The sequence below is a fragment of the Pagrus pagrus genome (genome assembly GCF_965226575.1).
Source record: "Pagrus pagrus genome assembly, chromosome: 4".
NCBI lineage: Eukaryota > Metazoa > Chordata > Actinopteri > Spariformes > Sparidae > Pagrus > Pagrus pagrus.
In genome coordinates this window covers 5,609,988-5,632,876 of record NC_140188.1, presented here as the reverse complement: position 1 = coordinate 5,632,876, position 22,889 = coordinate 5,609,988, and the positions used below count along the sequence as shown (strand labels likewise).

Sequence of the window (22,889 nt, the reverse complement as noted above, 5' to 3'; positions counted from 1 at the left end):
TGGTGACCCGACCCACCAACACAAAGTTTCAATGCTTGGCGAGTTAGGAATGAGTCTCAATAGTCAACTTTCTTACAGTGAAAGATTTGATATTTCCTCCACCTCTAGGTCAGACAGATAAAACCAAGAGAAAACTCTTCAGTCTAGGGCCAGAAACCAGAGCTACATAGCCAGCAGCAGTTTGCTATTCACAGATTGAAGAGTGAGAGGGAAGCTACAGTGAATGGAGCAACTCATTAATTTCAACCTGACAGTCTTTAGAAGGATTTCAATATTGTTTCACATCCTAAACAATGTGGAACTATTACTGAGGGAGTCTTGGAGGCAGCTAATGATGGCAGCCTTTGAGAATAAGGCTGACAGATATATGGACCACCAGTGTAGGAGGAAAACTATGCTGTCTTACTCCTGAGCAGTTGCATTGCTGCCTGCAGAACAATCAAACTGTACCAAGAGAATTGCTCATGTACTCACCATCAATAGGTTTGATTTACTGTTTTACTAGTACATTGCTGGCAGCAGAATATAACCAGATTCTCTTACAGGAGACATCCAGATGAAATATCGTGGTTCAAATTCTCAATTTTGCTGACTCCACTGACCCAGAGGTTGATGCACTTTGATGACTTGATACATAACAAGCTCTTCCAAAGGTAAGAAACATATATCAGGAACTGAATGCAGTGTGATACAGTTTGGTGATTGGATGCTTGTGGGTCTTCTGTTTGTTTTTGTTGCACAGTTTGAGGCTCTTATGAACACAATTTCTGTGTATCCACCTCTTTTCATAAAATGCAGTTTACATCAGCCTCATTTTGTTGCTCTGGTTCTGGGGTTTACAGCAGTGTGGTTGGTCTTTGACAGTTTGTTACATGTGTTTAGGTGCTATGAGCAGAATAGCCGAGTTCCAGATGTGGATGTAGTGACGGGAGGCTTATCTTTGTTTGGCATGATTGGCCATGCAGGTTTTTCTGCAGCCGTTTTTGCAAGAATGCTTTAAGAAGGCCAGTGCTGTGACTACATCATTAAGCATGCGATTACGTCTTGTGCTCTTATTTGAACCACTACTGTACCTGGAAGGTAGCGGTACTCAACAGCGCCTTTTTTTAGTTCTTTACTCTCTCTGTACTAACAATAACATCTCACTGCCTAAAGCAAAGAAGAAGAAACACTGACACTGTTATGTTGTTGTTGTTGTTGTTGTCACTACAGCAGTAATAGTTCCCCATAAATAGTATGCAATTCACGTACTCATGGTTTTATACTAAGGTTTTGGACGTATTAAAAAAAATCTCATCCGTTTTAGTGTACTAAAGAGCATGTTGGTAAGGACTTTCAGACGCAGCCCGTGTCAGAATTCTGGCTAACGATAGATAACGTCAACCAAGATGTTATCAGATATCTCAAACAAAATCTTCTCCAATGAGCTAATTAATCACATAAAGATGGCGATGAAGGTGTTATCAGCTGGCTCTCAGGCTATCAAATACAGTTCACTCTTTAGCTTTAAATATGCTTTTTGTTTGACCAGGTGTTTCATCAGGTTGGACATGTTGACCGACTCAGCTTTGTGTTTTGCTTTACAAATATTGCAGCGAGAATTGCCCTGACTCACATATTACTGCAACGTGTTTCTTGATTGATTTAATGTAAATGTGAGTAAATAATACCAATGTCGTTTGGTCAGTACAGTTTGGTATCAGCCCTTTTCTGTTTGCCCAGTGGAATTGGACTTAAGCAGTTATATACATATCTATGGTGCAAACTTAATATTTAAGTGGTGAAGTATATCTTCAGGGGTAATTACTGGATTGTAAGATACACAATGATTATTTGGATCAAAAGCTTTCGTAGTATAGAAACACAATTTCTATATGACAGGGTTGGATAAAGATGTTGAATTATTACTAAATACAGTGAACACTTTCCTCTGATCTTTGCTTCGTCTCACTGTGAAATCCCAGATAGCTATATCTCTGCAGAATCAAAAGATTATTCAAATGAAACAGTCTGAGGAGGAAAAAATCCCTCTTTGGTTAAACTGCTCACATCTCAAGCTGCGATGGGGGAACTCAAAAAGACATTGTCTTGATTGAGGCAAACAGTTGGGTACCACTGATGTAAGCTGTAGTATTTTAAGTGTACACACAGCAAGCCTGAGGTGTTGGCAACAGTGTTTTGACGGTACACAATGTTAATCTATGGTGCAAACTATAGTGTTTTATTACAATGCAAAGAAAATCTATGCAGTACATGTCTACATGAAAAAACAAAGCATGCTGTAATTTGCTTGGTTCATTTTTACACTTGTTAAATACGCTTGTGTTAATCAAGGCCCGTTTTAGGGGTTTTATTTAGAATAGCAAAACAGAAAATGAAATAAATCTTCCAAAAAGTTGGAAGTTAGATGACAGATGACAGGAAAGACATCACAGAATCAGGAGAAAATCAGTGTATACTTAAACTGCAGTTGTGAAATGAAGAGCACTGGCTCTGTAGGGATCTCAACGGCGACAGACACAAGTGTGGAGCCAGAGAAAAAACAGTTTGAAAAATAGTGTTTTTTACCGTGAAACAAATGGCAGATAAGAGTGGCGGGGAACAACAGATATCGCCACAGGGGGAAAGCGAAGTAAGTGATATGAATACAGGTGAGATTGATCAAAACGGTACAATCGAACATGGAAACACTGCAGCTTGTCATAGCTCCCATAACTGCAAACTATCTCCAGCAAATGTGTGTAAGTGAGCAGATGAAAATGGTTCCACCTCAAAGCTTTTTTACAGTTGTTTCCAATTACTGTCAGCAGTGATCTGGAACAAGAGAGAGCTTGTGGAGGTACAGGCTTTTGGGACTTTTAAACGGATAAGGCAGGTCTGATGTTGAAGCAGCTGGAACACAAAGTTTGTTAAGAAATGGTCCTCAGTTCACTGACATTTTTATTCAGTTTCACAGTAAGAATAAGTTCTAGGCTTTGTGTTTTTGCTGGACATTGTATAATGCAAACTTAGAAATTCAGAAAATGTTTCTAAGATGCTGTAGGGTATGAGCTACAGTAACAGAGAGCATGCATTATTCACCATGCATCCATTCTTTGTAATAGAGACATCAGTAGAGATGTGACTGACTTATGGATGTGGGCTGGTGTGTGTGTTTTGACCCAGCTACAGTTAAGTCAGTCGTTTTTTTAGAGTGAAAATATGAATTTGCAGTCTCACACAATCTTGTTTGGTAAGTTGCCTTGAAGATGAGAATAACAGGGCCAAATGGTGGCGTCAGTAAGAAATAGATGCGGTGCCGTATGCTGATAATTCATGCCTTTTGAAAGAGAGGTAAGATATTTATTCACATAAGGCTTGAGGCAAGGGAAATGCTTTTGATGTGGAGTGCAGTTCATTTTATATAACCGCAGTTTAGTTAAGACAGCGGTCGGTCTGTGAAGGTAAAAGATCTTTCCTTCATAGAAGCTGCCGAACATAGAGAGACATAGTCACAATGCAGAAAAATGACTTTGTATAAATAACATATATTGTCAATATTCACTGTCAATACCTAATGTTCCACTGTCAGAGAAACTGGTGACGAACATCATTTCCAGTACTTTTGGATGTCCGCCATTGTTTAAAACTTAAGTTCACCCGTAGCAATGGCTGCTACAGATACATTTTTTCATGATCAGTTAATCAGCTGAGTATTTTAATTATTGTTATTAAAAAAAACCAAATGGTTCACCGAAGTTCCCAGAGCTCAGGTGACATCATAAAATATCCAGGCATGTGTAATCCAAAGAACAAAACTGGCAGGCGACAGAAGAGGCAGGGAGGGGCACAACTGAAAACTAATGAAGTACAAAAATACACAACTAAAACCAATGAAGCCCTGGGAGCACAGGCGGGAACACAGAGGGAACACAGAGCCAAGTTAAGGAGAGAGGCAAAGACGAACCAACAAAGAGTGACGAAAAACACAGGAACTTCTTAACTAATGAGCACAGGTGTATAGAGAAAAGGGTGGGAAAAAGACAAAGACAGGAAGTGGAAAGTAAAACAGGCCACATAAGGATATAATCTACAAAATACAATAGGGATGGATGGATGGATGGATGGATGGTTGGATGAAAAAATATTTTAGACCCTGGCAGATGCATGAAGGGGCCAGAAAAAATATTAATTTTATTAATTATCAGGCAAACGTTAATAAAACTGAAGTATTGGAACATTATGAATAAGCCAGGGAATTCAGAGGACAATCATGTTGATGACAAGGATACAGCTGTGTAGAACTATAGATTCGATTTCATTAATGCATGCTGGATTCTCAAGATTTCAGTATTCTCACATTGCTATAAATATATTCTGACTCTCACTCCATAAAGTCAAGCTTCATATAATAGGATTGCACAGTGTGTGTGTCTGCAGCAGGATATGTGATACTTTAAAGACTCATCTTGCAAGAAAATAATAAGCCTTGATGATACCTGCATGACTAATGCTGCAGGTTTTAAGTATCTAATTTAAACTTCTACTGCTGTACTGCTGCCATTCTATATTCTACAGCCATTCTCAGACTTAATTTAGCCGTGAGAAGAAAATCTGATCAGGACAAATTACTGCAAGGTTTTAAAAAGGCAATTAAAAACCTTACACAGTAGAGTTATTTGCCTGGTTGATAAAAATCCAAGAGGATTAAAAAAAAGAGCTTCTTGATTGCTGGACAGAGAGAAGTTTTCTTTCTTTACCACTTGAGAGAGCTCTTGCTGCTTTTATTTCTGCTGGGCCTCTCGCTCTCCATTCACCAAGTCAGCACAGGCAGTTTGATCCTGTAGGACTCCCATTTTCCACAGGGTAATAAGAGTTAAAGAGTGAGGGCTAGGCTATCATGTCCACGGTCACTCGGTAAGCAGCAGATTTTCTGCAGAAGCACAGTGTGCACCCCATGGCCTCCCCCATAGTGCAAAAGTGGAGAGGCAATTGTGTGAGGATTATCAGTCTCCTATTACTGCAAATGTCACTGCATCAGCACCACTCAACGTGATTATGTCAATAGGAAAACACATTGGCTGTGTTTACGGACTCCAAAACCAAGAGCTGAGTTTCTTCTGCCGTAGGCCAAGAGGGAAATTAAGACACAATCAAAACACACTGACCCTCAGTGGTAGCGCTGCTGGAGAAACTAATACCTACATACAGCAAGGAACACATCCTTTGTATTCCCTCTGAGCAATTACAAGGACAATAGATAGATTAAATCAGACTGCAGCAGCAGAGAATAAATAATGGAACGGCATTTACTGAAGTGCTAATTGTGAGTGAAACAACATTATTACTCATTAGCCATTAAGCAGACACGATGGACGTTTTGTTAAGGCGGGCGACCATAAAATCTCCTGGTGGAATCTTACAAACATCCCAAAGAATTAATAAAATATTAAATTAATTAAATAATAATATGAGATGATAATAAAAAAAAAAGTCTTCTGCATTTGGTCATCCATATATTCCTTTTCTTCTCCTCTGGTCTCCCGCTGCATCATAACGTCTGGTAAAGAAATGGACTTGGATATCATAATAACCCTGAGAGGCTTTAGCTTTGCTCCACTTCTGTCTGTGAATCTGACATCAAAGCTTGTGCTCCTAATCCCTCTGCCCTATGGAGGTAAACAGGGGCCCGTGTGTCGATACCTGGCCTGTTATGATGACGAAGGACTATCGCATGCTGTGCGGGGGCACTCTGAGCTGGATTAAAACAAAGTAATCCGCTCTGTGGAGAGACGGGGAATAACTGCAGAGGTGCCCGAGGTTAAGCAAATAAACAATGTGCTCCTTTTATAGAGAACCTTAAGCAAGACCCTTTGTGCTGCAGCACAATAACTACACACTATTTTTCTGTCTTGTCATAGACATGCGGGGGAAATGTTAGCCATTCATCCTGATGGCTTTATGTGCTGCTAATAACGGCTGGTTATGCGCTTCAAGGCTGTAATATTAGTCATATTTTCATCTACACATAAAAATAAAATATGAAAGCAACGGCTATCTAGGGAGAATACACAAATCGGTCGCTGGATTCGTCTATAGGCCATGTGGGCTTCCTCATGTTTGCCCCAGGACCAAGGCGACAGCATTTACTGTATGTTAAGTGCTTTATGGCATTTTGTGAATTTAAAACACGTTACATGGCACCCCCTGTGTGGGAATGTGGAAATGCGTGGCTAACTGTTCAGCCATGGCTGTCGGTCATCACTGTCTCCTACAATAGGATGTTGCATGTATTGGGATCCATCTTAATTCTCAGTGTGTTTTACTCCTTGCTTGTATTGTTAGTGCAGTTTGGTTTCACACTTATCAGTTTATGCACTGTAAATGACTATAGTTTTAATTCAAACTTGAAATAATGGGATAATATCAAACTGTGTGTGGACAGACAAACAAATTGTTTGGAGAGGGACAGGATTGGAGGCATCCGTGTGTTTGTGAGTAACAGCTGGAGCCTCTTGGATGAGAGGTGAAAAGTCTTCAAGAAACTGAAAGTTATTACGATAAAGCACTTAGAATTACCATGACTCGGATGACTGCGAACCTTCATCAGCAAGTAACAACTGGAGCAAACACTACACATTTATAGAAACTGTAATTCTGACAGTGAGCATCTTTGTCCAAGTCTGAGACCTACACAGAGCTGTTAACAGCATCAACCTCCTGATCTTTAAGCATTCAGAAGACACCAAGGCTTATGCACGGCTGCCTTTTGTTGATCTTAGTTCAGCTTTGAACGCCCCTCAGCCTTATCTATTGATTCAAGGAAAAGAAACAGATGAGTATCAATCGTTTTATTTTTAAATGGTACCAGTCTTTCCTGACAGATCGTATCCATCACATAAAGGTCAACAACACCCTCTCTGACCCCAAATCAATCAGTACAGGCACCCCCAAGCCTTGTGTGAGCTCTCCAGTGCTGTTCACGTTGTGCACAAATGGGTGTGTGAGCTGATAACTACACACTTAAACACGCTGATGACACTATCCTAATTTGTTAGTTTGTTACGTCATCGTACCACTTGCAGATAGACAACCACCGCATTTCGAATGTGAAGAAAACTGAAAAGATGGTGTTTGACCCCAGGGCAGTAGGTTTTGTCAAAAGTTGTTGGAGTATTTAATAGGCCAGTGTTAAATTTTGTGGCTCACTGTCCTATATTTATTGTATGGGTTACGGTTGTAGAGAGTGGTGAGTGGCACAGATACAGGCATACTGTATGTTTACTGAGTTTGCTGTAATATGTATCAAAAAGAAAGAAAACTATTTATAATAATAGTTTAAATCTTTATTTTAAAACTTGGACAACTAAATTATGGTTGCCCTCAGGCTGAACTGCATGAAAATTGCAACGCATGCATTTCTTACACAAAGCACGTATTGTATTCTAATTGAACAACAGCAGTTCAGTTACAGCCCTTACATGGTTATATCAGCAAATTTTCAACAGTTAAGACAAATTCCTCCCTAAAAATGGTCATTGAGTGTTGGTTCAACACACTGAAACTGAAGGACATTGTAACAGTGTGTAGAACAAGACATAAAACAGCTATAAAACTAGATTGATTGGTATCTGAAGAGCAGCTCTGCCTCTAAGGATGTGACAACAAAAATCTGAATTGGCTTCCGCACACTCACACTCACACACTCAATCACTCACTCTTCCAACCAGCCAACCACGATTAAAACCATGATTGCATCAACTGAGGCACTGAGGAGAAACCAAACAAATAAAACCATATAGCAATTTTAGGATTTGGGATATCTGGACATGTTACTGTAATGTTTTCCCAAAGTAATGTGGTGGAGCGTAGCCGGAACTGTCATAACGAACCATGGATGATTTATGGTTTACGTGGGCAAAAACAGAGGGATTTAAGTGGAGCAGGCTGCTATGTTTGAGGTGTTGTGCCACCACTCACCAGCTGATAGAAAACAACACACTGAAACTTGAGAACAAAAGTAAAACTAGTGAGGTGAGCCAATCTTATAGATTTCCCCAGGCTAACGTAGCATTTAAGGCCTGCTGGGAATGCTTTGCAGATGTTGGAATTTGATTGTGGGTTTGGAGGGACAGTGTGTACGTGTATGTGTGTGTGTCCATGTATGTGTGTATGTATTTATGTGCAGTGGTAGGGGGAGGGGGAGAGTGGCCTTATAATGCTGCAACTGTGCTGCTACTCACAATCGGTCTTGTGTTACCATACAATTTAAAGGTGCAATCTATAGTCTGAATGTAAAAAGGCCACCAGAGCCCATTGTCACTCCCATATTACTTGAACTGACAAATACTGACCGCAGGGGGTGCTGGAAAAAAGAGAGGCTGCGATAAAGTCAAAACAGAATCCACATTTTGAGAAACGCAACCCAACGTTACATTGTGGTAGCCATCATGTCCGCTTGCTATCAGGCAAGCAGCAGAAATGACCAAAAACACAATGAATGGAGTGTAATGTAATGACAGGTCTCGCGTGCTGGTTATCTACTGAATGTCAAGGTGTGTTTTCTTACCTGTCGATGCCGACAATCACTGTAGGATCGGTATGATAATCCTCCTATAGCATAGGACTGACCTGCCGTTCAGAAGCAGAGTAGGATGGGTTAGCTGCAGGCGTACTTTGCAGGCGTATTAGCATGGCTAAATGCTAAATTTACATTTCTTATGCTTCACTTGGATTCACTCAGTTTGATATTGTGCACCACTTTAGAAGCCACTGTAATAATATGCCTAAAATCCTGGTTGTTGATCATTATTTTTGTGGACAAAAAAACATTTACTCCTCGGATGCTACGAGCATGCTACTAGCAGATAAACATAACAGCTTCTCCGTTGTTTAATGGCAGATGGCAAATTGATTTCAAACAAACCGGCCATGGAATGACACTCCCACCCCGCTGCACAACCCTGATTCTGTCTGAAAGGGGCCAAAGTCTTTCAAATGTTTGAAATCATTAATTTTCAGTCCCAGTCAAACAAGGCTAAACCAACAGCTGTTTGTCTGGAAAAAAGCATGGCTGAGTCATGGAGCCACTCCATGATCTGACCACACAGCTTATGCCAGCAGTATTGTGTAAAATCCTACGGTTGAGGAACATTTGACTATTCCCTTTTTGGTGCAATAATGCAGCACCTGCGTGCATTACAGTGTGCTGAAGCTCCCGCTGCATGAAAAGGGTCTGCACAGCTGAGGCGTGACATTCAGTTCAAACTAATACTGGCCCTTCCTGATGAAGCCAAAGTAGCTCAAAGCCAAGGGAAGAAAACCCTCTGAATTTTATCCACTGGGGACCAGAGATATGCCACCATGTGTTCAAAAAGTCACTGCCCTGCTGAAATCAGTGAGAAAGGAATACCCTGAGCGCTCGGCCTCAGCTTCTTCTGAGCAACACAAAGGAGTGTGTGGAGCTCAGTTACTGCACTTTCTTTGGCTACACTTGCCTCCTATAAGTTGTTAACATCGATCTCAGATGATGCACCTGCGCGTGGAACCTGCTGCGGATTATTCAGTATATCATAGTTAGAGGCAGTGTCGCAAACAGGAATCTCATTACAATTCGTCCATGAAGAAATAAGAAGAAATGATAGATGGACAAATAATGCACATATTCACTTTCAGTCTCTAAATTTGGCCTCAAAGATGCTTTATCTTTATTTTCTGTTGTACTGTAATATTCTTACTATATTTTTATGGTGGATTATCTGTTGTATTTTTTCTGTACTGAGCCCTTGAGTTAAAATACCAGCTGCATCCTATTTATGAGGCAAATAAAATTTTGATATTGAATTTCTGCATAATGCAGGTATTATCCTTTTTTCCACCGCATTGACAGTGCGCACACATACAGCTATTCAATCAATGTTTTTCCTCCTCTCATCTGACAGCTCAGTCTGGCTTTATAAGCATGAGTATGAGTCTCCCACTGTGCTGCAAGGACTAGCTGACGTTTGGATAGTATTCAGGGTATCTTTGGTGGAAAGAGTAACATTTGGCGGGTGCAGAACTCGAGGCACACTGAAATAAACAGTGTCAGTTTAAAGAGCTAGCACAATTGAATATTCAATCAGCCTGTGAGTTTTTGCATGAATTTAGTAACAATGCAATTGTTCATGATCGTATCTCAACTGTATGACAGATGGGCGTCAATATTAATTAGATGAATAATCAAGAAACAACAATATAGCACCAATTGTTATCTACAGTGACATCATACCTGCACCAGCAGTCAAAGGAAATAAATATAAAATGCTGTCGTGCCCCTTGCATTTTTCCTGGAAAGCACGCATTCCGCCTACCATCACATTTCTCATGCATTTTTTAGTCAACTGTTCTCATGCCAGGATGCACTTGAAAAGGCCTATCTGGTCCTTGTGAGAAGCCATCTGCATGTCTTTAAAGTCCTCTATTAGAAAGTTAAATGAGCTCGAGAATATCCCTGGAGATCGTTTACCTGCATTGGATAGAAAATACGTTTTTTTATGGTGGAGCAGACATTACAGTGCAGCCCCAAAGTAGAATGGATAGCCCTGGTCCAAAGCTTATTTAACACTTGATGTCATGCGGCTACATCATTTGTGCAGGCGGGATAACTCATTTGGAAAATGAAAAGTCCCTCGGAGTGATGTGTGAGATCTAATCGGCCGCAATATCGTATGGTTTGTAGATTACTTCTTGTCAGCCAGTTCACCGGGTGCAAAAATGGCTGGTTAATGTGTCAGGCTGGATTGTCTGGAGGACTAAGTATGGCTGTATATGAGTGTGAAATTTGTTTTGCATAAAGATGCTTAGTGTTCACCCTCCATCTATGAAAATGTCAAAATGCTTACAAGAAATGGCCAATGTTGGAAAAAGTAGCAACCGTGAAACAGATGATATTCATTGCTGTTTACCACCCAGGCTCCCTCGACATCACACAGAGCCCCAACAAGCTTCTTTGTTGTTGCAGTTATGCATATTGACCAAGTGATGGAGCCCAAAGACAGAGCTTTCCAGGCCCTGCTTCTGGTCACTTCAAGGGATTCAGTCTGCGAGGTTCATGCATGGAGACTGAATAAAACATGATGCTTCTCTTACGCCTTCAGCAATATAACAACATCAAGACTTCATTTCATTGCTGTCTGGCCGAAGTTGCATTTAATTTTTTTCTTTTTTCTTGTTTTAGCATTCAGCTATTTTAAGGGCTTATCACTCAAAGCAAGGTCTTACATTTTTATTGCGAAAATGGAGAGCTCCAAGGCAAGTTTCATTAATATGGGTCAACAAGGTATTAATATAAACAACAAGGGAAAAACATTTACGGCAAATTTACTGGTCTCTTTCTTCGGTGACTCATCACATTTATATCTGGAGGCTGCAGTCTTTTCATCTGGCTCAGGTCTTTCTGGAGCTGTCCGCCCACTCAAAGCTCCCATGTAAATACAGTTGTTTGTTACGAGCTATAGTTCCAGCTAAAGGTTGGAGGCACTGACCTCAGTCCAGCTCTAATTAATCAACAGAGCGGTGCAGCGTCCCACAGCATTAACCTTACAGGAGTGAGAGATTCATGAATGGAAACGGTCCAGACGAAGCCCACTGATTTCATGAACTCTGTCTCTGCTGCTGTTTTCAGTTCAACTGCTATGTCAGAACTCATCTGTGCATATCACAACACAGAGTCAGCAGTGGAGTCAGTTTTCAGCTTGTCACTCGTCTGGCTCACCCAATATGAGACTATCCTCATCAGAAAAATGCCGGCATTAACCATTTGTTAAAATGTCACAAAAAATATACATGTATATTTATGTTTTGCTGATTGCCCCATCTCGAAATGTGACTTTCTTGCCAGTCTGGAATGTTGATATTGGACTTTTGAAATTATGTTCACGTCAGGTTTTTAACATTCAGTGCCAAAATCTTTTACTTCTTGTTTTTTGCAATCATTTTTTCAAAATTCACACTAGAGGGGAGACATCATCGCCATGTAAGACAACCTTTTTAATCTACATTGACTCCAATCTCCATTTGGGAGATCACTGTCCTCAGAACCAGACCCCTCAGAGCATTGGCCAGCCAAATTTTTCTTTTCAAGTAAGTTCAATAAGATGTGTACAAGAAATAAACTGAAAGATGTAGTAAACACCAGCAATATAGCCAGAACAAATGTTAGCATTGTAGGGTTCTGCTAACCACAGATGACTTAAATATGTGTGTTATCATATCCGCAATTCTACAATTCAACAATGACATAACCATAATGTAAAGAAAAGTAGGAAAATTGTGCAATTGAATCACTTGAATGAGATCACGCTTAATGCTCAAAAAAATAAAAATAGAAAAATTGAATTGGGCTTCAGACAGTCTTCTCTTGGTATGGAGGTAGATTGATGCGTTCTGCAGGCGCATCTGTTGAAATGATGGATGCCTGAAATGCTCTAAATAATATCTAAATGCTTAAATATGCTGATGGTGTGGCTTTAGGAGAGGAAGTTGTGGTGGCTGGTTGGATGTCCTGTCTCCTACCAACACTGACTGGTGGTTTAACAATGCAATCTTTCCCTAACCATAACTGAGTCGTTTTGGTTGCCTAACCATAATTTGTTGTTCATGATCACATTCTCTTCTTTTCTCCCAAGCAATTGGGGATGAGAAATTTCCCTCTGACTGCCTGATCAGCAAAATGCTTGTATAGAGTCATTTTGGGACCACCTGTCAAACAGTTTTGTCGTTTAGGAGTGAGGCTTTTCGTTGTAGATCCTGCTTTAATATGTTATTAGTAATATTATGATGTTCCTTTGTGTTTTCTGACTGAACATTTTAAGATACGACCCTGGACTTTGAGAATCTTGAGTGGGTATTTTTTCTCTATTTACTCACATTTTCTATAAAAAACAGTGACTTGACATAATAATTGCCCGTTGAATTGCTCGTAAGAATAGCACAAATAGCTGCACAATTTCAGAACCATGAGCTTCCATTGAGCAGCTCCAGCAGTGGAGTTTGTAGGCAATTTTCTTTCTCGTGAGCACCTGGCAGCACTTCTGGAGAAATGCGAGACAATTTTTTATTCACTTTCCAATCTGCTTCTGAATTCAAACCACAGTCCTTCCAGTCACAAGTCTACTTTTCAAAGGTCAGAGAATCGCTGGGAGAAATAACCATCTGTTTCACAGTTGTCTTGTGTACTCTGTTTGGGGATGTGGAGAAAATACAACTTGCCATGTGCACAGCAGAGAAAAGTACACTGTCAAACTAAAAAAAATCTGAGCAGAAAATCAGTGAAGCATCAGCTTGTGCTCTACTTCACTTTTTGATAATGAGAAAACCCGGTTTTCCATCTTTGGCAATGCATGCTTATCTGTAGGAGTCGCTGATTTGAATTTGCTTCATGGAAACACTGTTTATATATCAAGCAATCATATGCTGTATATCAAAGTTTATTCAAGGTGAGAAAATGTGGGAGCAGATGGTTATTTCTGCTGAATTCCCAGAAATAAATCTGACCACAAATGTTAAACATAATGATTTTAAAGGGACAGAATGGAAACAGGTTTGAATTTCAAGCTGATGGTTTTTCTTCATTAACCTTTTGTCATTTCATTGTTTATCTGTGATGGAAGTCAATGCTTGTGCAGCAGACCTGATTCAATTTGATTTCCCAACATTGAAAATCCATCATCTAACTCTCACAGTGTTTTCTGGTTGGGTAAAGGTTCTTTAATCTACTCCAGCCACCACCACTCACCATGATTGGGCACAAGGACAGTCAGGTGGGCCTCCATCCAATACTCTTAAATAGTGTTTCTGCAAAAGTAAGGCAGCCATTATCATAATGTTACTTGTTAAATTACCAGTGTATAATAACTTTACATTGCCGGCACCAGCACAAACAAACTGAAACACATAAAAACACCTGATGGAGGACATGACATCAAAGCTTGGCACTGAACCATGCACAGTTGGCAGACACAACCGCAACAGCATCAACCCGAAAACATACATACAGATAGCAAACACAAGCTGTAAATAAATTCCCACCGGACACAACGATAACCACATCTAGTCACGTACCTGCAGAAGCACATTCACTCCTACTGAGTCACAGAAACAACAGCGTAACTTTTGTGCTCGTATGCACAATAAGATATTAAAAGAAGGTAATGCAGTGGGTATAAGAATGTAAACATCATGTCTGCATGTCAGCAGTAAAATTATTTCACTATATAAATTCCTGTGTGCTACCATTTATGATCTGATCCCAGGTTTTACTTGACTGACAGGTGAACAGAGTGTTATCACTGTACAGTTAGTCATGTAGGGTGACCAGGACCTGTAGGACACCATATATCTTGGGAAACATGTCACTGAAGCTTCACTTTATGTTTATTAACCAGTAGGCTACTTCATCAAGTCCACCACCGGAGAAAAGAAGCAGCTGGCAGGTTGATTTGGAGCTGCTTTAGCATCCACATTCATCTTACCATCTGACGGGGAAAATAGCATCATGGATCACGGCGCAGCTTTAAGTAGTCACATAATCAAGACAAATATTAAGAAGAAGTAGTCATCAACTGCAGGGGCGTCATGCAAGCCAAAATTCAGGGGGGGCATAATTAGAGTGGGGTATATGGGGGTCCCTCCACAGAAAATAAAAGGTTGTATGTATTTGACGTATGTATTGAAAAACTTAATTTCCCACTTTATATGAGGGCAAATACTGTATATTTATTTTGATATTGGTTGTGTTCTTTATGCTTGACTCAAACTGTATACTTGTGTGGTGTTGTGCATATTTTTCTTGAGATTCTGATATGGCGGTTTATGAGCTGTAGTTTCCCCGGTAAACACACCGACCTCTTTGTTATCCTTCCTGGACTTTGCTGCTCCTCTCTGGGTCACCCGTCCTCTGGATCACATTTTCGCTGCCAGAGTATCTCTGGGCTAGACAGAGCAAACAGGCTGGAGATTCAAAGGGCAGACGGCCAGGACCATATAACCGTTGAGTCTTTGGTCATACAAAAATGACAGATGCAAGCAAATCAGAGGCATAGTTTTACAAGGAAACCAGTGGGATCCATAATAACGTCTATACAACAGGATTTGAGCTGGTACTAGCCAATTATTTTTCTGTGCCTATATTTCTACAAATGCAATTGTGTATAATTAATTACATTTGTTTTCATTCATTTCAGTCACATGTCATGTGGCACATTCCCACCAGCTTGAATTGGCATGACACCTCTGATTGACTGTTTTTTTATTAATGTATATAATTATGTGTATGCCACACACAAAACTATGAACATACACACTGAAACACAGAGTAAATGCATACAGACCCCTTCTTTTGACTCAATGCATGGATACAACATTAAAGTAATAAACAAATATCTTCCAGCCCTATACTCTTGGCTTGTCCCAGCGTGTTGGCAACGTCGTTTGTGAGATGAGATCATCTCTGATGGTCTCCTGCTCTGCTGAGTGGCAGGTTTCATCTGCGGGGGATGTCACGTAATGTGACAGGGGGTAACACCCTGGAACTAATTTATTCTGCTCTTAAGGGAAATTGCATTTCTTTACTGCCTGTTGCACACTCAATAGTACATATCATGTCGTTACCAAATTATAGAGACGTCTCATCAGCTGGCCAGTGTGAGAAATGAAGTGTTGCTTGGTATGTATTGAATCCACCTTGGTGGTGTAGCAATTATTTCAGTGTAACGAAAAATCTGAAAGTGATACTTTGAATAAAGTATGAGATAGCAAACTCATTCTCTCAGTGACTGCAAGCTGGGGCTGATGGCAAAACAGGTGAGCACGTGAATAGATGAATGTCACTTTAATAAATGTATCGGACTGTGAAATCAATTATAATTGATCCCCCATTTATGAAACTTGGCAGGGACATTTATTAAGCCTCTGAGGGTTTGGGGTTTGATTAAATTGGCTGAGCGGCTGGGTCTGGTTGTTTTCATGTCAAAACAACACTTAGTTTTGGAAAGTGCTTTAATAGTGTGTCACAGTAACATTTATCTGCCGGTTGTGTCTTGTCAGTTCGTCGACAGGTGTTGTCACCACGCTGGGTGGAAAGCTGTGTTGACATTTTCACCATGTGAGATATGATGCCGCAGCGTTGAAACATAGTTTGAGCTAATAATGACACAAAATACATAAACTCAAATTCATTGCCTAATTAATATATGTCACATAGGCGCTCACAAATTCACATTTTGGATTACAAATAGATGTAACCTCTCGTTGTTTGTTCCCACATCGTAGCCTGAAGCTATTTTTTGTCAGTTTTTGCAGCTATTCTACTGTGGCTTGTTCCTGCCACATGGGTGGCATTTTGTAAATGCGAGTCAGCAGCCTTTAGTCAGCTCAACCAATCAGAATTAACATATTAACACAACAAACACGCTACGATGGGAGCAGCCAGTCAGGGGCGAGGGGGTTATTTTGTTGGAGGCCTTATTTATTTGAGACGATGTTAAACCCCAGACTGGATCAAATGTATTTTCTGTACCTTAACTTTAAAAAATTACAGTCAAGATAAGCAATGAATTAGCTTTTAGTGGCATTAGATTTGCATTAGTGCATTAGATTGCATTTGGGTCTCTCTCCTTTCCTCTCTCTCCCTCATACACACACACACAAATACACACACACTGCCTACAATTCAATTTCGGTAATCAGATTTATTTTCACCATAGACAATGCTGTTTCCGCCAGAAGCCAATGTTGGAACCTTTCATCAACATCCTGACACAATCACAAGTCAGATGTCTAATTTACATTTGGCCACATGCCACTGAGCTAATTAAAGATTTAAATCCGTTTGGATGGTGAACACAAATCAATAGTTCTTCTCTTTAGACACTTTAGTTGAATCATCAGTTGGAAAGTTTTGCACACAAGTTGGTTTAAGTGCCGTTCTAGGAATGAAATCTACTGTACAGTGACATGCTCCGTATGAACATCACTTCACCTTTCCCTGTGGTTTGCCTGTTATTCATTCACTCTGCATGACGTAATAGAAATGATGAGAGGGTAAGGGTAATTTATTTCCACTCTCTTTCACTTTAATCGTTGGTGAATGTGCTGTAATGACAACATCTCTGTAATTATGGCATCACAGGCTGTGATATGAAAAGTGTCAGATGCAGACGCGCAAATTAAAGTAATGAATTTAAGTGGCTGTGTTTTATCATCATAATTCATTCATCACTCATTCGCTGACTTTCACTTTCTGTTCCACCTCCAGATCCTTTCCATGTCATTTTTTATTGTCGTCATCAAGCGAACGTGAGACAGATGAGGAAAACTGTAAATGTCCATTGGTGTTAAGTTTTAATCACAATGATTTTGAGGTTGTGAAGTTGTCGGATTTTGAAACAGTATCTTGAGAAATAACCTGATACGCATCTGGGAACTCGCTACAAACCAGTTGGAAGAATGGTGAAAAACGTTTTCCATTAAAAAAAAAATGCAATGCCCAGACACACCACAGCCACATCAGAGAACTAACGTTGACGAAGGCCAGCTGATGCATCACCTCACGTCGCCTGTGTCTATGCCAAAAAACTCCACAAGACTACAGCCAGTGCCCAACTAGCTTATACGTTCTGTGCCTGCATGAGAAGAAAAAACTCTCCACACCACCAGGTAGCAGTAGTCTATATTCGCCATTCATGATTCAAAGTCATGGATACTGTAGTAACAGGTTCAAAGGGCTTTCCCTTTCTTTTTCCATTTCTCGTTCCATGCACTGGTTTGCTTAGATGAACAGCCAATCAGAGTGATTTCCCTCAGCGATTGGTACCACCACCAATTCAATATGCTCAGTCGCCGGAAAGCTGCCTGCATGGGCTGACTAGTGCCAAAGACAGGGTAACACTGCAAGAACTAGGACCGGAGACGCTTGCCGACGGCTGACTGTTGGCCTGGTGTGTCAGGGCCATAACTTGAGAACAATACCAGTGTTAAATTTCACTGATTACACAGTGGGAAACATTGAAATATTGTTGAGGAAGAAGGCCCCATTTCATTTTCAGTGCTTTAGTTTAAAGCCTGGAAGTCTTCCATGCTGCACTGCGGTGCTTTGTTACCTCATCATTCCATGTCAAGTGTGTGTGCAGCAGTTAGTCTGAAAGCTAATGGATTTCATATTGTGGCGGTCTCACGTGGGAATCGTCTGACTTCAGCTCTGCTCTCAGATATAGCTTTAGTTTCAGCTATTTGCCCTTTTAGACTCCCAGAGTAGGCTGGCCTTTTTATTTGATCTCTGCACTGCATTTTGAACAATGACAATGTGAGTGGGATCAGTGTGACCTCGGCACCAGCAGTTATTGCATTGATTTGGATCATGTTGTAGTTGTGCCTTGTACAATATTGGAGCAGTGTAATGAATTTATACCTCAGCACACCTAGCAGGAAATTGTAGTCTGTAGTGCCTGAATACAACTGGAAAAGAAAAATGTAGAAAAGACTTGCATAAGGAAAGTGTTACATTGAAAGATGTGAAGATATTCTTTGTTTGGTCTTCACAATGAATAAACATGTGAGATTTATTTGGTTTACCTGCGTCCCAGTGAACGGTTTCCAAAAACAAAACCGAGGCTGATCAGTGTGGATTCATTCATCGATGCCTGAAAGTTTTCAGACAAATGTGTTTTCCACTGCAGAGGACAAAAACTCCAAACTCCATTTTGACTTCATTATTTGTCACTTTGTCTCGAGGAGTAAATTCTTACAGCGGGAGACTCGACAATTCAACAAAGAAAAGATAGTCTATCTAGCTTTGTGTTCATTCTGTACACAACCTTATAATACAGTTTGGGGGTGCTTTGTTGTATGATGTGACTGCTCAGTATCTAATATGACAAAGCAGGTTTCAATGTTTTATTGTATCAAATAAATATTCCCTTATTCCCACAAACTGCCCTCAGTACTCTTACAGTCACTTTAAATTTTGTCTCTAATGAGCAACTCTGCTTTTTAAGCCTGATGGCATCACAGGTTTGAGTCACACAGCAGTTCTCTGGTTTCCTGCTTTTGGGAGAGACTTCTTCATGATTGCAATTAATCTTCGGACTGTTTCAGGCAAAGTAAATAACAGGAAGATTCAGAAATCGACTTGAGCTCCCCTCCGCCGGCTGCAGAGACTTTATATAAAATAAACTTTTTTGTGTGACACGCTGAGGTGACGGCACTGTGTAAATAAAGGCAAGCCAATCTTTAACTGTTGAACCAGTGTGGATAAAAACAGCCAAATATTTAAGTTGATTGTCAGGACTTTAACCTCAGCTTCACATTCGTATCAGTTGGAGTCCAAAGAGATAAGAGTGCAGAGTGAAAAAAAAAAATTAAATGTGTCACTGTTTAACTACTTTTTAAATTCACATCACTGGTTTTATGTCATTTGGACTTTACCCTCTAAAAGTTTTAAAGACTAACACAAAATGGCAAAAGAGTAATTATGGAGCTCATGCCAACTGCAGAACCATTACTTGTGATAAATGACATTCATATCACTTACAGGCTCGCCGAGATAACACATACTCTTACAGACTTTGAAGAAAGTAGCTTAATAAAGAGTCTCTCACTGGTTTTTCAGGGGCTCACATACTTTTTTTATATCAGAGATGTCCAAGTAGAAACATTTTATATAAATTAGATTCATGTTCTTTTGCTGCAAAGTTGGAAAAGCCAATCAAAGTCGCACATTACTGAATGAACAAGCTTTTATCTGTTGTTTTTAATGGTCTGGTTCCTGCAGGTGCATCTTGCCTGTAAGTTATGTTGGGACCAGGTGTAAAACCACCATGACATCACGTTCCATTGGTGATATCGTGGCTGTTGCCATTTTGTTTTTTAGGAGTCAAAAGTGACCATATTTGGACGAGAGGGTGTAAACCCTGATTGGATCTGACAGAGGACCCAAAGACATGCTGTGGCCAATCACAAGGTAGCCACGCCCCAAAGCATACGCTGCATTATTGATGATTTTACTCTAAGTGGGGCCATCATTTTGGAAACTGTCAAATCAATTGAGAAGCAGGATCATAAGTTTACATACAATTGGACTTCTGCTGAAACTGGTGCAGTCGCCCCCTGCTGACCAATAGAAAGAATGCAGTTTTAAGGTACTTCTGCATTGGCTTTACTGCTCAGACTGTTCAGCATTCAGCTTTTGGATGAGACAGTCAAGCTTGAACTCAAACCTGTCAGCAGTTGGGGAAACAGTCTTGGGCTTTCACTGTTCCTCTCACTCTACCGACATTGCACAAATACAGCATAACAAGCCCAGTCTGGGCTGCAACCAATGATGATAATCATTATATTTTATAAAAAAAATCCTTCAAAACCTTCCAGGTAACTGGTTAAACAACACATACTCAGATAGCCTCAATAGAGGCTATTTTGCACGGATATGAATACAGGTTTACCCTGAGATTCTGACTTGTTTTTTGGAGAGCCTTGGGCTCTAAAAGTCTGAAAATCACTGTTGTAGACATTTATCCTGTGTACACGAAGAGGGTCAACTGACTAGTACCAGAGGTAACTCATACAGCGTCTGAGATGTTGGGTTTATTTTCTTTGTCAGAGATACTTTATTGATTTGTTTGGGTAGAGAATGTTCTTGGGACACATTTGAGAAACTGAACTTTTTAACAAACTGGATTTCTATCTTTTGTTGTTCATTGTTAAATCCCGAAGGGTAGTAGGTTTTTCTTGTTGAACTCTGGAATGTTTATTTTCAGTGAATATTATTTTTATTTTCAGTCCCTCCAGGATGTTTAAGCACTGAGTAAAGAAAAAAAAAAATCAAAGATAGAATCAAATCCAAAGTCATATTGAATCATGAATTTGGAGAATCATGACACAGCAATTCATAGTTTAGTTTATAGAATATCAGACACTGCAAATGTTTGTTGCAGGAAACCAAGGTATCATCTACCAATTGGTAAGTCTCAACGACGAGGAAACGATTATTTGACTGATTTCAGTACTTAAGGCAGTTCAAGGGAAGTGATCCCAAAATCACAAATTCATCTCGAACTGCTTAAGATTCTGTACAGCGGTCTACCCTTAGACCTTTGATTCACAAAAAGCTGAAAATCTATTAAATTCTGACCTCAAGTAGCCCTGAGATCCGAGCTGTAGTTTGCGCACCCACTGTTTAAAATGGATCAAGGTTAGGTCAGGTTACCTCTATGCATTGTTTCATCAAACACCAGACTGAATTTCTGCCCTGGACATTGTACAATGATGGTAATTATCCTCATGGGAATATAAAAAAGAAAAAACATTGCAAAGAAATCCTTTCAAACCGAGATGCACATCAACTGTGCGTCTCCCCTCAGTGAGGTGGCAGACCGTTTCCTTTATCCAGCGCTGCACAACAAACCTTCCGATGACATTGTTTGCCTTTTTTCTACCTCATTATTGTAATTGGAGCGTACAGAAATGCATTCATCTCATTTTCACAACATTTGCATATCTGAAAAGGACACCCTAACCTGAGCAGCGATATCGTTGAATCCTGCAGAAGATAAGATGTGTTGTTATCTGAGACCCCTTTAACACTCACAACCAACATGGCTGTTTGAGCTGCTCCGGGAGGAAAACAGACTTCAGATGGGCTTTTATAGTCTCGAAATAATACACTCTAGGTCAGAATATGCCAAAGTTTCCAGCGGTATTTACAGTAAGATGGCCAGTTTTTTATATATTTCCCAGATGTCTCCATTTTTTTATTTTTTAAATTTTTTTTATCCTTGAAAGCATCACAACACTTTTGTTTCGCAAAGAAAGGCGAGCTGAGACATGTGGGGTAAAATATTACCTTGTAGTGCATCATGAAACAGTCAAATTCTCATACGGGCTACACAAAAACATTTTATTTAATCACTTGGACTGTGCGAGGCTCTTCATGGCACAGTTACTAAATGTAGCATTTTATTAGGGCTCACATGTGACATTCTCATCTGTGGCTTCCTGCAGGGTTATATAACTCAAACATCCCTGCAGCCAGTGAGACAGAAAATGTCGTCTTCGGTTCACTGAGGCATACCAGCCCCTGACAACCATTACTGTGGCCCCGTGCTTCCTCTACATTGTGAGCATGAATACATTTCAATGACTCCCACATGCTCAATCTTTCATGACAGGGATGTGTGTGAAATCTTAAGCCAGCCTCCCCACCTATAGTGTAGTGCCAGGTGCACAGCTAGCAGCGGTATCAGGATACTAAGCTGACTGGCAGAGGAAGAGGCATTTCATTTTTTACACACTGCCACATCTTTCTTTTCTTACATCCTGCGAGATTGTTTGAAAAGAATTTAGGAGGAATTGTCAAAAAAAAAACAAGCACAGGATACAACCTCGCAATGAAGAAAATCAAGAGTTAGGGATTTGGTTGAGTCCACATTATAAGTAGAGACAATCCTTTCATTGATAATTGAATTTTGGGGTGTTGTTCTGGTCGGATAAGAGTGAAAATTCAATGTAAAGAACAGCAGCGCACCGTGAGCAGCACTAATCATTGTACTGTGCAGAATCAATTGTAATGCTGCCTCTTGCCACATGGATGGTGCCAGCACTAAATATGCAAGAAAGAGAGGCGGCTAATGATGCTTGCCAATGGGGGCTTGAGTTGATATTATAACAGATTGCACTTCAGTCAGGGTCTAGCCAGTGGGAGAAAGGAGCAGCTTCTTTATTCATGTAGAAAATTGCAAGCACAAAGAGGAGAGGTAAACGTCATGGATGGGAGAGAGTTGTTTACACTCTAAGGGAAATTTTACACTTCAAAGGATCAACTGCGTCTCATTCTTGACAGTGAAAGATAAAGGTTATTTGAAATACATTTTTTT

At 40.1% G+C, this 22,889-nt stretch overlaps 1 protein-coding gene across 4 annotated transcripts in view; it reads left to right on the top strand.

The window, feature by feature from the left end:
- Positions 1–22,889, top strand: part of nectin1b (nectin cell adhesion molecule 1b) — a 243,200-nt gene that overhangs the window by 1,623 nt on the left and 218,688 nt on the right. For all 4 annotated transcript variants that reach the window (XM_084351956.1, XM_084351958.1, XM_084351959.1 and 1 more), the window contains exon 2: positions 546–653. The gene's annotated coding sequence lies outside the window, so the exon portion shown is untranslated. The remainder of the gene's footprint in view (positions 1–545; positions 654–22,889) is intronic.